General features: G+C 38.7%; 2 protein-coding genes and 1 non-coding gene across 4 annotated transcripts in view; 2 read left to right on the top strand and 1 right to left on the bottom strand.

Annotated features, from left to right (window-relative positions):
• Nucleotides 1–13,745, bottom strand: part of JAKMIP2 (janus kinase and microtubule interacting protein 2) — a 230,115-nt gene that overhangs the window by 86,070 nt on the left and 130,300 nt on the right. The window lies entirely within an intron of this gene.
• PPP3CA (protein phosphatase 3 catalytic subunit alpha) overlaps nucleotides 1–13,745 on the top strand; it is a 1,090,725-nt gene that overhangs the window by 1,065,740 nt on the left and 11,240 nt on the right. The window lies entirely within an intron of this gene.
• LOC126029179 (U6 spliceosomal RNA) lies at nucleotides 1,452–1,558 on the top strand. Its single transcript, XR_007502830.1, has one exon. It is a non-coding gene; the product is annotated as a U6 spliceosomal RNA (small nuclear RNA).

The raw sequence follows: 13,745 nt of genomic DNA, 5'->3' as shown, positions 1-13,745 counted from the left end.
TCTGGTAGGCTTGGGGGACCATATGGGATTCTGGGATTCGAACCACTTTCCTTCCTGAATCAGCTGCGTGCAAGGCAAATGCCCTACTGCTGTGCTATCTCTCTGGCCCCGAAAGGAAAAAATATCTTAAGATGCATGCAGTTACTTGTTCAGAGAAATATATGATGTTCTGGGACCTTAGTATTCCACAAGATGTCTGTAGACAAGCATACTGGCATCACAGAAAATACTGGAGGCCCTTTAACTAGAGAGAAATATGGAGTCTCTGATGCCTGAGAAGTCAAAAAGCCTGTTATGTGACAGGTTGCTGGTGGCACTTCCCCCATGAACCTAAAAAGAAAAAGCTGACCATAAAAAGAGCCATTACCAGAGGTCAATGGATAAGCAAGAACAAACATGCTATGTAAAGGCTACAAGTTAAGATTAGATCTGTAGCATTGTTAACAGAACAGAGCACCCCAGGACCACTTATAGTAAATGTATAACTCGCTAAAACCCCCCTGACATATTTGATGTATGGGAATGTTACGGTGGAAAAGTACTGAACCACCCCTTCCCCTCTTTTGTCTGAAAACGTACTCATGCTTGCTATAAAAACTAGCTCCCTTTTAATAAACTTTGACTCTTGATCGGGATCTCATCTTGAGTCCATCAATTTTCCCAGCCCTCTTTTATTTTTCAGGTCGAATCCTCTTCGTGACTTACGAATAATTTCGTGACCCTCATCCACCCTGTGGGCCGGGGTCCCCGGGGGTCACAAGAAAACTTGTTGGAAGTACGGAATCTTGGACACCTGCCCAGAATGTGAACATTAGCAAAGTCCCAGTTAAGGCAGCACACATGAGCATGTTACACTAATTTTCACTTTAGTGGGGTTCAACATATACCACCTAGACAGCTTTATATAGACAACAAGCTAAATCCAAAGTGTTAAATATAGGTACCTCCAGATAATTCATAATTCGGTGTTATGATCTGACAAGCTGATACCTAAAGAAATCAGATAAAATATTCCCTTGGAAAAGATGCTGCTGCTATTGCTGCTTCTGCTAAGGGCGAGAGAGTGTGTGTGTATATGTGCGCATATACACGTACATGTGTGTACAGAATGAAAAGTTGACAATTTTGACAATTTCAACCTTTAGCTTTCTAATCATGACATCTATAAAATTTTATATATATGCACCATGAAAAAGGACCTCCTCTCTTGGTTCCAGAAGTCAATGGCTTACTCAAATGCTAAGTGTATTCTTGTCATCTCTCTCTCTCTCTCTCTCTCTAAGCATCTCTTTCTCTTAGCAACTCTCTCTCTTTCCCTGTCTCTCTCAACCTTACCCTGCTATTTTGTGTTTTTTCCGAAGCCAGCAGCCTGAAGTAGTTTAATAAAGTTTCCCTTCTAAACATTTAACCTTTCAGATATTCTGCTTAAAAAATATTCTTTTGGAACTGGAGTGCTTGCTTCAGCAGCACATATACTAAAATTCGAATGATACAGAGAAGATTAGCATAGCCGCAGCACAAGGATGACACGCAGGTTCATGATGCGTTCCAAATTTAAAAAAAAATTCTTTCGGGGCTGGAGCGGTGGTGCAAGTAGTGAGCATCTGCTTTGTTGGCGCTAGCCTAGGGCAGACCGTGGTTCAATGCCCCAGTATCCCATATGATCCCTCAAGCGGGGAGTGATTTCTGAGCACATAGCCAGGAGTGACCCCTGAGAGTCACCAGGTGTGGCCCAAAAACACAAACAAAAAAATTCTTCCGTCTTTTCTTATATTTTCAGCATAAGAATAAAGCTCTGGCATGTTTCTCTTCTATGATCTCCTGAAGCTCTCCTCAGAGGGCTAGGAAGGGCCACCCCCCCAAAAAAAATGTCTCCTGGAGCCACTCAGGCCAAAAGACCAAGACAGACAGAGTGAAAACCGGTGATCAGATATGCAGGCAGAGAGCGCACTTCTTTGTCTGTGGAGAAGTCCACCCTGCTGTGTGATTACTGACTGGTAGAAGCTGAGGGGAACTGTTGGCTTTGCGTGTTTCTCTTCTCTGATCTCCTGAAGCTCTCTTCAGAGGGCTAGGAAGGGCCCCCTAAAAAAACTGTCTCCTGGAGGCCCCAGAAGAGCAAGGCTGCTCTGCTTCTCAGCCGCGCACTCTTTCTGACTAATGACCCACCACAGCATGCAGAAAAAAATCACACTACAATCATGACAATGGGGAAACATCAGAGGCGAACACCAAGCACAGAGAATGAAAATTAAAGTTATGATGATCCAAAAAATACCAATTATCGATTAACCTCTCAGATAAGAAGTTTAGAATTGAAATATGGAAGAGGCTCACAGAAATCAAAGAAAACATAGCTATAGCAGAATAGAACACAAAGACAGATATCAGAAAACTACAAACTGAAATAAGAGATCTGAAAAACATGGTAGCTCAATTGAAAAACTCAATGGACAGCCTCTCCAGCAAGGAATGTGAACAGATGAAAAGAGAAGTTTTTGATAAACGCAAAAGAAAGAACATAAGAATCATCAGAGTCTCAGAGGCCCAGGAAGGAGATCCCTAGGAAGAATCAATTCTCAAAGACATCATCACAGAGAAACTCCCAGAGCAAAAGACTGCATGCAATCAAATCTTGCATGCCTGAAAGGTATCAGCTAGAAGAGACCTGAAGAAAAACACCCCAAAAGACACATCCTTGTTACAATGACGAATCTCACAGATATACAATATTGAAAGCAGCAAGATCAAAAAGGGAAATTACATTCAAAGGAGTATCATTAAGACTTACAGCAGACATGTCACAAGAAACTCTCAAGGCCAGAAGACAGTGGTGAGATACTGTGACAAGACTGAATGAAATGGAGGCTTTACCTAGAATACTGCACCCAGCCTGACTCACGGTCAGGTTTGAAGGAAGGATACATAGCTTCATGGATAAGCAACAGCTAAGTAAATTCACAGATGCAAAACCAGCCATAAAGGAAAAACTAAAAGTTCTACAGGTCTACGTTAAAAAAAGACAGACCAACAGACATGCCAAACATATACACAAAGATGACTTTAAATCCCATGACAATCATCTCCCTCATTGTCAATGGACTATGTGTACCAATTAAGAGACAAAGAGTGGTGAAATGGTGCAAAAAGATGAATCCAACCTTCTGCTGCCTGCAAGAAATACTCCTGAATAGTCAGAACAAAAACAGACTCAAAATCAAAGGCTGGAGGAAAATCATCTAAGCAAAGAACACACTTAAAAAAGCTGAGGTGGCCATATTAATATCTGATGACATCAACTTTAAACTCAGAAAAGTTGAAAGGGACAAAGATGGACACTTCATACTAATCAAGTGATATGTGCAACAGTAAGAAATCAGACTACTAAATATATGCACACCCAATAAGAGACCAGAAAATTATCTAATACAATTATTGACAACTTTAAAAGAGGACAACAATAATAACACAATAATTGTGGGAGACCTCAACACGGCCCTGTCAATACTTGATAGGTCAACAAGACTAAAATCCAACAAAAATATACTAGCCCCGAAAAGAGAAATGAAAGAAAGAGAACTAGTAGATAGGACAGTACATCCCCAGTAACCTGGATATACATTCATCTCCAATGTACATGGGTCATTCTCCAGGATAGACCACATGCTGGCAAATAAAACATACCTCCATAAAATCAAGAGGATAGAAATTTTGCAGGCTACCTTTGCTGACCACAAGACTCTGAAATTATATAGGAATTACAAAGGAACACAAAAGAAATACTTTAACAACTGGAAATTAAACAGCCTGCTACTGAACAACCATTGGTCCGAGATGAAATCAAAGAGGAAATCAAAACTTTACTGGAAACAAATGACCATGAAGACACAAACTATCAGAGTCAATGGGACACAGCAAAAATGGTATTGAGAGGAAAATTTATCACTTTGAAAGCACACACTAGGAAGGAAGGGGCATATCTGAGCAGCTTATAAAATTAGAAAATGATCAACAAACGGGAATCAGAATAACAAAGCTAAGAGCAGAAATCAATGAAGTGGAATCCCCCCCCCAATCCAAAAGATCAATGAAACATAAGTTGGTTCTTTGAAAAAATAAACAAGATTGATAGACCATTGCCAAAACTCACCAATAAAGAGAGAGAAACTTAATAATCCATATTAGAAATGAAATGGGGGAGATCACTACAGGTATTGCAGAGATTCAAAGGGTAATCAGAGACTATGTTGAAAAACTCTGCCACTAAACATGAAAACCTGGAAGAAATGGATAAATGCTTGGACTCATAAACTTCCACTGTTGAGTAAGGAGGATGTAGCATATCTAGACACCCCCATCACTATTGAGGAAATTATAATGGTAATCAAATGTCTGCCCAAAAAGAAAAGCCCAGAGCCAGATGGATTTACTAATGAATTCTTTAAAACATTTCAAGAGGAACTACTATCAATCCTGGCCAGGCTCTTTCATGAAGTTTAAAAATATGGAAACACTTCCAAACAGCTTTTATGAAGCCAACAACACCTTGATACATAAAGTAGACAGAGATGCTGCCAAAAAAATAAAATTTCAGACCAATATTCCTGATGAACACAGATACAAAGATCCTCATCAAAATCCTGGCACATAGTATCCAATGCCTCATCAAGAAGATCATTCACTATGATCAAGTAGGTTTTATCCCATGAATGCAAGGATGGTTTAACATCTGTAAATCTATCAACATAATACACAACATCAACAACAAGAAAAATAAAAATCACATGGTCATATCAATAGACACAAAGAAAGCATTTGATAATGTTCAACACCCATTCTTGATAAAAACTCTCAGCAAGATGGAAATGAAATGAACCTTTCTTTTTTTTTTTTTTTTTTTTTTTTTGGTTTTTTGGGCCACACCCGTTTGATGCTCAGGGGTTACTCCTGGCTATGTGCTCAGAAATTGCCCCTGGCTTGGGGGGACCATATGGGACACCGGGGGATCGAACCGCAGTCCGTTCCTTGGCTAGCGCTTGTAAGGCAGACACCTTACCTCTAGCGCCACCTTCCTGGCCCCGAAATGAACCTTTCTTAATATAGTTAAGGCCATCTACCACAAGCCAATGGCAAATATTATCCTCAATGGAGAAAAACTAAAATCTTCCCTCTAAATTCTGGTACAAGACAAAGGTGTTCACTCTAACCTCTCCTCTTCAATATAGTACTGGAAGTACTTGCTATAGCGATTAGGCAAGAAAAAGAAATCAAAGGAATCCAGATAGGAAAGGAAGAAGTCAAGCCCTCACTGTTTGCAGATGACATGATACTCTACTTAGAAAACACTAAAGAGTCTACCAAAAACTTCTGAAACAATTGATTAATTTAGCAATGTGGCAGGCTACAAAATTAATACAGAAATTAATGACCTTTTTATATACCAATGATGATAGGGAAGAAATGGACATTCAGAAAACAACCCCATTCACATTAGTGCCACACAAACTCAAATAGTTTGGAGTCAACTTGACCAAAGATGTGAAGGACCTATACAAAGAAAACTATAAAACCCTGCTCCAAGAAATAAGAGAGGACACACAGAAATGGAAACACATACCCTGATCATGGATTGGCAGGATTAATATCATTAAAATGGCAATATTCCCCAAATCATTGTACAGATTTAATGCGATCCCTCTAAAGATACTCATGACATTCTTCAAAGAAGTGGATCAAACACTTCTGAAATTGATTTTGAACAATAAACACCCTCCAATAGCTAAAACAATACTTGGGAAAATGAATATGGGAGGCATTACTTTCCCCAACTTTAAACTGTATTACAAAGCAATAGTTATCAAAACAGCATTGTCAGGGGCAGACCCAAGATGAAGTCTGTATGGCTTGCCTTCTTTCCCCACAGCATGAACTTTTCTTTTGTGTGGCATGCATACGTGCCTAACCTTTTGCAGAGGCACTTGCCCAGTTCAAAAGTCACAGGAAACAGCACAGATCCTGTTGTAGATTATGTTTTGAGAACTTGTGACAGTTGAATGCATCTATAGAAATTAAGTATGAAAACAGCCCATTCATTGTCCTGCCAAAAGTTATGAGGAACAGATGTTGGCTACAGAATGTATGAATAAGATATATGTACACAAATGTTCCAGGTTTGACCTGTCTAAGTTGACCACAAAATGTTCTTGAGAAAATATCAAATTGTACCTTGTAAAATTATATACATAAAGTCATCTGTAATACAAAGGCTGTTCGTGTATTTCCCCTCTCCTTCCCCCTGCTCTGCCGGGGTATATAAGGCGGTCGTCTGCCTCAATAAATTTGGCCCTTGATCAGAACACTCTTTGTCTTGGGTCCAGTTTCTCTCTCCTTATTTTTTAGGCTGGGACCCACTCATGTACCCACGAACTACTGAGTCCTGCGGGACAGAACACAGCATGGTATTGGAATAAAGAAAGACACTCAGATCTCAGAGAGGGAGACAGAGACATTGAGAGAGCGAGAGAGCACACCTTCTCTAGACACAGAGTTGAGACTATCTAGATTCTAGAATAAAGCTCATTTCTCCTATTTACAATTTACTTAGCTACCTACCCACTACCTGTCATTGTCTTTTCCCATGTTTTTCTTAAAGTGGATATTTCTGCACCCTCATCTATTCTTACACTTCCTCTCTTATCCATATGTCAGGGATGGAAACTTCTGGAAGACTGACAGCTCCCTTATCTCTCTCTACCCAGTGTTTGCTAATATGTCACATAAGAGACTCTTTTGTGTGGAATTTAAAATGTATGCCAATGTCTCCCTGGCTTGCCATCTATTCAAAGGCAATTATAAGAAATCCTATCACATAGTTTTGACTACAGATGTTTATAGACTTTGCAGTCTCTAATCTATCCCTTCTTTGTATATAAGAAGAGTAAAATAAAGAAAACCTCTCACATGTAAGGATGGTCATTTGTCCTCTGCCTTGATAGATATATGTGCTTCAATAAAAGACTAAATATTTCTATTTTTATAAAATAAAATAAAGTAAGTTTTCTTAGATTTCTTTTGGGTAAATTCTGGTCCATGATATAAATCTTTCATGCTTCTTGTTTTAATAAATAAAGTTTTATTGGAACACAGCCACATCTGTTTGTGTGCTTATCATCTGTGGCTTCTTTATATAATAGCACGCAATATTCTTGCATTCATGGAGGGCTGTCTGGGCTGCAAAGTCCCAAGTGTTTACCATCTTGCTCTTTACAGAAAGAAAAATCTGCAGATTCTTTTCTAAACTATGAATATTTTGAATAAAAGGTCTTTTTTTAAATTGATTTAGGAAAAGATACATTACCGAAAGGACTTTGGCAAAGTTTTTCTTTACCTCAAAGGAAAAAAATATCATTTTCAATTTTATCATGATGAATTTTTAGCTTTATGCATGTAGGAAAGTATCACAATTCAAAGTGCTGCTTGTTGGGAAACATGATACAATGGGAAGTTTGAGCAGTTCTTTCTGAATAATGAAAAAGTGCTAGCAGTAAAAGATATGTAAAGATTTCTGAGTTTGCATTTCCATTTCATCATCTTTTTTTTTTGTTTTTTGGGTCACACCCAGTGTCGCTCGGAGGTCACTCCTGGCTCTGCACTCAGTAATAGCTCCTGGCAGGCATGGGGGACCAGATGGAATGCCGGGATTCGAACCACCATCCATCCTGGATGGGCTGTGTGCAAGGCAAACACCCTACCGCTGTGCTATCTTTCCGGCCCTGAATTCCATCATCATCTAATTCTAAGGAAGTTGTCTGAGCCTGAGGACCATTGAGTATACTTAAACCTGCATGGATCCTGCATAATCATACAGAAAATCAGTAGCTTGATTTGCATATGACCTATACTGACTCGACCCCAGAATGGCATATGGTTCCCTCTAGCACTGCCAGGATGATTCAGGAGCACAGAATAAGGAGGCATCTCTGAGTACTACAAGTTTTGGCCCAAATCCTTAACAAGAAAACAAAAAATACCCATAACATATCATGTTTAGAATTATATTAATCAATGCATTAAAAATACCTTGAACTGTAGAGCTATATAAAAATGTAAAATTACATTATTATTGGATATAAGTCAGATAAAACAACAGATAAAATTGTTTATGTCAAATTCCTTACAAGCACTTTAGATTCTAACACTCTGATTCTATCATCTTTCTCAAGTTACAAATGTTACTCATACATGTTTATATCCTGGAGAAAACATAAATGTACAATAAGAGCCAAAATACAGGTGTACAGAAAATTATATCCTAGCCTGAAAACAGACACAACACAAAGCCAAATACTGGCCCATCTGTTCATCATTCAAAAGGATCTTTAGAGCCTAAAGAAAATTCAAAGGCACAGAATTAAAACTGCCATTTCTTGGGTGTCCACTTAAATCTGGTTGTTATGGAAATTAACCCCATTTTTTGCAGGATTTCTAGGTACAATTTTCTTTAAGCTTTAGAGAATTGTTTCACTATGAAAGGAAAACAGAAGATGTAACTGACATTTGAGAAGAAAAATGCTTTTACTGGGCTACAGAGTTGGAGAGGTGCCAGGCTAATCCTAGTTTGGACCTGATAGTCTGCTCAGCTCAGCATCTCTGGGAGATCAAGTAGTTTCTTGATGTAGAGGCAGAAGTCAAGACACATGGTGCAAAGAATAAGATCACTCATACATGTATGTGTCTCATACATGTTAGTCATATACTCTACCACTAGAGTTATCACCCCAGTTTTAAAAATAAATTCTGTAGTAAAAAAATCCCTTGCACATAAATTATTTGCAGTTTAGATAATCCACTGAGGAAATAACCATTAACCACACAGCATAAATGATGAGAAAGTGTCTACAAAATGATTATCCCTTAGTAACAATGAAAACTGTAACAAACTGAAAAAATATTTAGTAGGAATAATAAAAAATAAATAAAAAAACATGAGGATCATAGCAATGGTTATGTCTGCCCATCGCCCAGCACTAACTATCAAGAGAGAAGTAAGCCAAGTCACATAAAACTCCTGAATATAAGACCCCCTCAGGAGGGGAGATAGGGTATGTCTCTGGCCCTACTAATAGCTCAGCAGCCGCACACATATCCCACAATCACTACCATGCCAATGACCCAACTTTACCATTTTTTCACTACTCTGCAAAGACACCAAACTGACAAAAACTCCAAGGATGCTGTTTTGAGGGCTAGGATCACTGGGGTCTTTTGGGAAACCCTTCTCATGCTTCCTCATATTTCTGGAGGCCCTGGGCAGCCATGCACATGATCCACAGCTGCCACCAGGCCACCTCAGATCACATATCCTCAAAGTCCTGGGCCTCATGGTTGCATACCTGACTGACCAACACCTTCATATTTTTTAATACCGACATCCCAGTAGTAATGCACCAAATTCAATACAAAAAAAGCATAGAAGCCACCTAAGCTCAACAAAGAAAACCAATAGCAGAACTCTCAACTACCAACAAATTCCAGACAATTACATATACTGACCCCATTGTGAGATATGAAAATTTTAACGAACTTTCTTTTAGTAATATTTTTATAATTTGATTTCCATTTTAGTCATATTTTTATTACTTCATTTCCATTTAGATGCAGCAAACAATTTAAGTAAATGATTCATACCTCCCATGGGGCTGGCTGGCTTGGGGGAAGGGTAGAAAACTGGATAATGTTACACAGAGTATCACCTTGGTGGACTGGTATTGGAATCTTGAATGCAAAAATAACTATTATACACAACTTCTGTAAGTCACAGTGTTTAAACGTATTAAAATTAAAGTATATTAGTGGAATTTGTTAATAGAAATAGATTTCAGCTGGATTATATCATTTATGGAACTGTTCTAGCCGTCAGGCATTATTTAAGGGCATTATCTGTTATCAGTACACTGAACCTCCAATAGCTCAATGCTGTAGGTAATATTTGCTTCAGAGTTTTTGGTGAAAATCGTGAGGACTAGTTACTTAAGTATGTTGTGAGAAGGCTAGTTAAAGACTAGAGTGGCAGGAGTCAAACTTGAATCAGTACCAGACCTCCTTGGTAGTTCAAACACTTGGGCACTCTTCCCTCTCAGTGTAGTTGTAAGGACACACCTAGATAATATACCAAAAGTCCTTGGGAAATGCTGAAAAGATAAAAAAAATACGTTCACTATTACTTTTGAGAAATATTATATATTAATGCTGTATCATGTTAATGCTATAATACCACCAGCAATGTCAGTGCCATGTCAATGTGCTCATATTATATTAAGATTATAATAGCTATTTTCCTGCCATAAAAGAAATCTTCAAGAATAAAAGTTCCTTACATTTTGGTTAATCTCCTGAGATTGGAGTCATCTAATATTAACTTGGAGTCATTTAAATTACATGTTTGAAAAGGAGTGGGTACGGGATGGGGCATAAATAATGAACAATTTATATGGCCCCCAAAGCTTTATACCTGAGAGATTATACTGGGAAAAATATTAGGAAAATGGAATCCTACTGGAGAAAGTTAACAAACAGTATGTTTGTTTTATATGGCCCCCAAAGCTTTATACCTGAGAGATTATATTGGGAAAAATATCATTAGGAAAATGGAATCCTACTGGAGAAAGTTAACAAACAGTATGACAGAAGGAAGAAAAATCCTGGTTCATGCTAAGGGCTCTCATGGTATTTTCCTCTTCTGTCCTAATTTAGTTTGGCCTTAAAAAATGTAACTGTAAATTCTGCCAACATAAGGATAGTGAAGTTGAGTTTTATTATGTGACCTTAGAAATCCAGGATTGAAACCTGGGTAGCCGAGTCAAAGAAAAGAAGAGTGGAAAGGTTGTCAAGCAGGAGAGGCTAACAGTTTGGGCTGAGATTACCTGCATGGGTATTCTTGGAGTTCCAAGGAGGCTGTCTGAGGTTTTTCATTGGCAGGCAGGCAGATAGTTGGGGAAGTTGGGGGAGGAATCTGGCAATGAGTTCTTGGAATAAAATAAAACTCAGATGGGACTTGAAGAAGTTACTCTGTCTCTAGCTCTAAAGTTGCTAAAAGTGTTGAACTGAGGTCTGATAAGATACCAATTCAGGCCCAAAGAATGCTGGAATCTTCCAAGGAAAGCTCCAACAGGAACAAAGAGCTGTGATAAAAGTTTGACGAAAGTTACAAACTCTTCTTTACAATGTGAAATCTTAAGATTTTTACATGCCTACAAAGCCCCACAAGATGGCAGTGTTGAAAAAGTGTATATAAATTAACTTGGGCAAGGAAAAGCGCATGTGTGTTGCCAGTCCATGATGCCTGCCCCCATGTTGCCTGCATCTCCCCTGTTGAACTGTGTACTTTCAGCTAGCACTTTCCAATTCTGAGAGTGGCCACATTTCCACTTGAAAGATGTCATTTCGGGGCCAGTGAGGTGGCGCTAGAGGTAAGGTGTCTGCATTGCAAGCACTAGCCAAGGAAGGACCGCGGTTCGATCCCCTGGCATCCCATATGGTCCCCCCAAGCCAGGGTCAATTTCTGAGCGCTAAGCCAGGAGTAACCCCTGAGCATCAATGGGTGTGGCTCCCAAAAAACAAAACAAAACAAAAAGATGTCATTTCATTTCTCTACACTCTGGTGATGCCCAAGTTCTCTCTTGAGTACATAATTTACCTCTTCCTTTCTTCCTTCACTTTCCTAATAAACATAGTATATATATGAAATTCTTCTCCTATAATTCCTTTCTGTGAGGCAAGACAACAAACACCAAAAAGCCAGAGTAAGGACTAGGCTGACTTTTCTTTCCTGAGAAGAGCAATTCCTTGCTCCAGCCTGAGTCCATTGATTCCCCAAGAAATTCTCTAGTACAGATCATCTCCCACATCAGTTGGAACAAGTGCACTTCAGGTACAGCTTTAAGACTGTCTCATGGGTTTGGTGAAAAACGAGGTCTGTTTGGGGCTCATAGGAGAATTTCAAAAGTCCTAAAACTATCAGGCACTTCCTCGGGTGATAGGGTTGGACAGAGAAACAGAGACGATCTTCTGTGTCTTCCCCGGTTCATATAAATCACTCAGTGGACATCCACAGGCAACAGACCCAAGAAACTCAAACAGGAGTTGTGAAGAGGTAATAGGCTGCTAAAAGGATGGTAGAGGGTGGGAGCTCCTAATAGAACTTTCACACAATCTGGGAAAAGCCCAGACTTAAGTTTCTTCTTGTGTTCTACTTCTACAAAAGACACAGAGAGCAGTAAGCAAAAGGTACAGAATGCAAGAAATGTCATTAGCCCAAATTTAGGTCTCAATCTCACTGAACAGCCAGCTGATGAAGAGAAGCACATTGTTTTCTAATCATGACTTAGGTCAGAGGTCGGCAACCTTTTTTTTACAATTGAGCCAAATCTCGCCAAAACCACGATTAAAATTTATTTTGAGAGCCACATTTTTTTTTCTTTAGTTTTTGGGTTGTTTTGTTTTGTTTTGGGTTTTTCTGGGTTTTTTTTTGTTTGTTTTTGTTTTTGTTTGGCAGCACTCAGGGGTTACTCCTGGCTCTATGCTCAGAAATCGCTCCTGGCAGGCTTGGTGGACCATATGGGATGCCAAGATTTGAACCACCGACCTTCTGCATGAGAGGCAAACACCTTACCTCCATGCTATCTCTCCGGCCCTGAGAGCCACATTTTTAAAACTGAAAATACATAGGATGGTACACTGTTTTTAGTTTCAATAAGTTTTTACTGAGAATATTCTCCATGCAAGTATCCACATAAGTTGAGAGGATACAAATAACACAACTAATAAAACAAAAACTTTAGAACGATATTATTTACCGATAGCGTTAAATTTCATAAAAATTGCCTTACAATGTAGAGAAAATTACATCCTGACAATGACTGACAAAGTCACAAACACTAATGTGAACATTGGCCTTGCATTTCCTTGGATAGTTTGACTAAGTCAGTTTTGTATGTTGTTTTTAATTTTAGGCACGATTCCAAGTTCTCATCTATGAGACGATTTCTCAATTTACTCTTGATAAGATTCATGCTTGAAAATGATTGTTCGCATAAATATGTAGACCCAAACAAGGAAAGAACAGCAAACTCTAGCTTTTTTAGTTGATTCTCTGAGTCAGGAATACTATTCCAGGTGTTAAAAATCAACATATCTTCCTTCTCAAAGCAGACCACTTGTGCTGTGAACTAAGTTCACATTTGTGTTTCTCCAATCTTTCTAAATTAGCACAAAGACGTTCAAATTTCGAACTCCACAGTTCTTTTTTTTAAATCCAGAAATAGCATTTCAAAGTTGCCAATGTCGATATTAAAGGGAGAAAATTTTAATTCCGTTACAGTGGCATCCAGAGGTCTTTTAACAAAGGCCAACGTCGCTTTGCTGTTTCTGAAATCCTGAAACCTCTTGAGAAAAGCTTCCCTCATATTTAAAATCGCTGTTTTAAAATAGGTAATGTCAATATCAGAATTATTTTCTTGGCGATGTTTCAACAGGGTTGGAAGGTGAGTCAACGTTTCTCTGTCAAAATCTTGAGCAAAAACAGATCATTTGTTTTCAAAAGAAATAACTTCTAACATCGAAAAAAATGTGTTTCCTTTCCACTGTAGTTTATGATTAAGCTGATTTATATGTGAAGTAACACCCACCATGATATAGAGTTTTTGAGTCCACTGATCGTTAGTTAATTCTGGATAGTGAACACCCTTCTC

Source organism: Suncus etruscus, chromosome 14 (assembly GCF_024139225.1).
Source record: "Suncus etruscus isolate mSunEtr1 chromosome 14, mSunEtr1.pri.cur, whole genome shotgun sequence".
NCBI classification, from domain to species: Eukaryota; Metazoa; Chordata; class Mammalia; order Eulipotyphla; family Soricidae; genus Suncus; species Suncus etruscus.
This window is presented reverse-complemented; position numbering and strand designations above follow the sequence as displayed.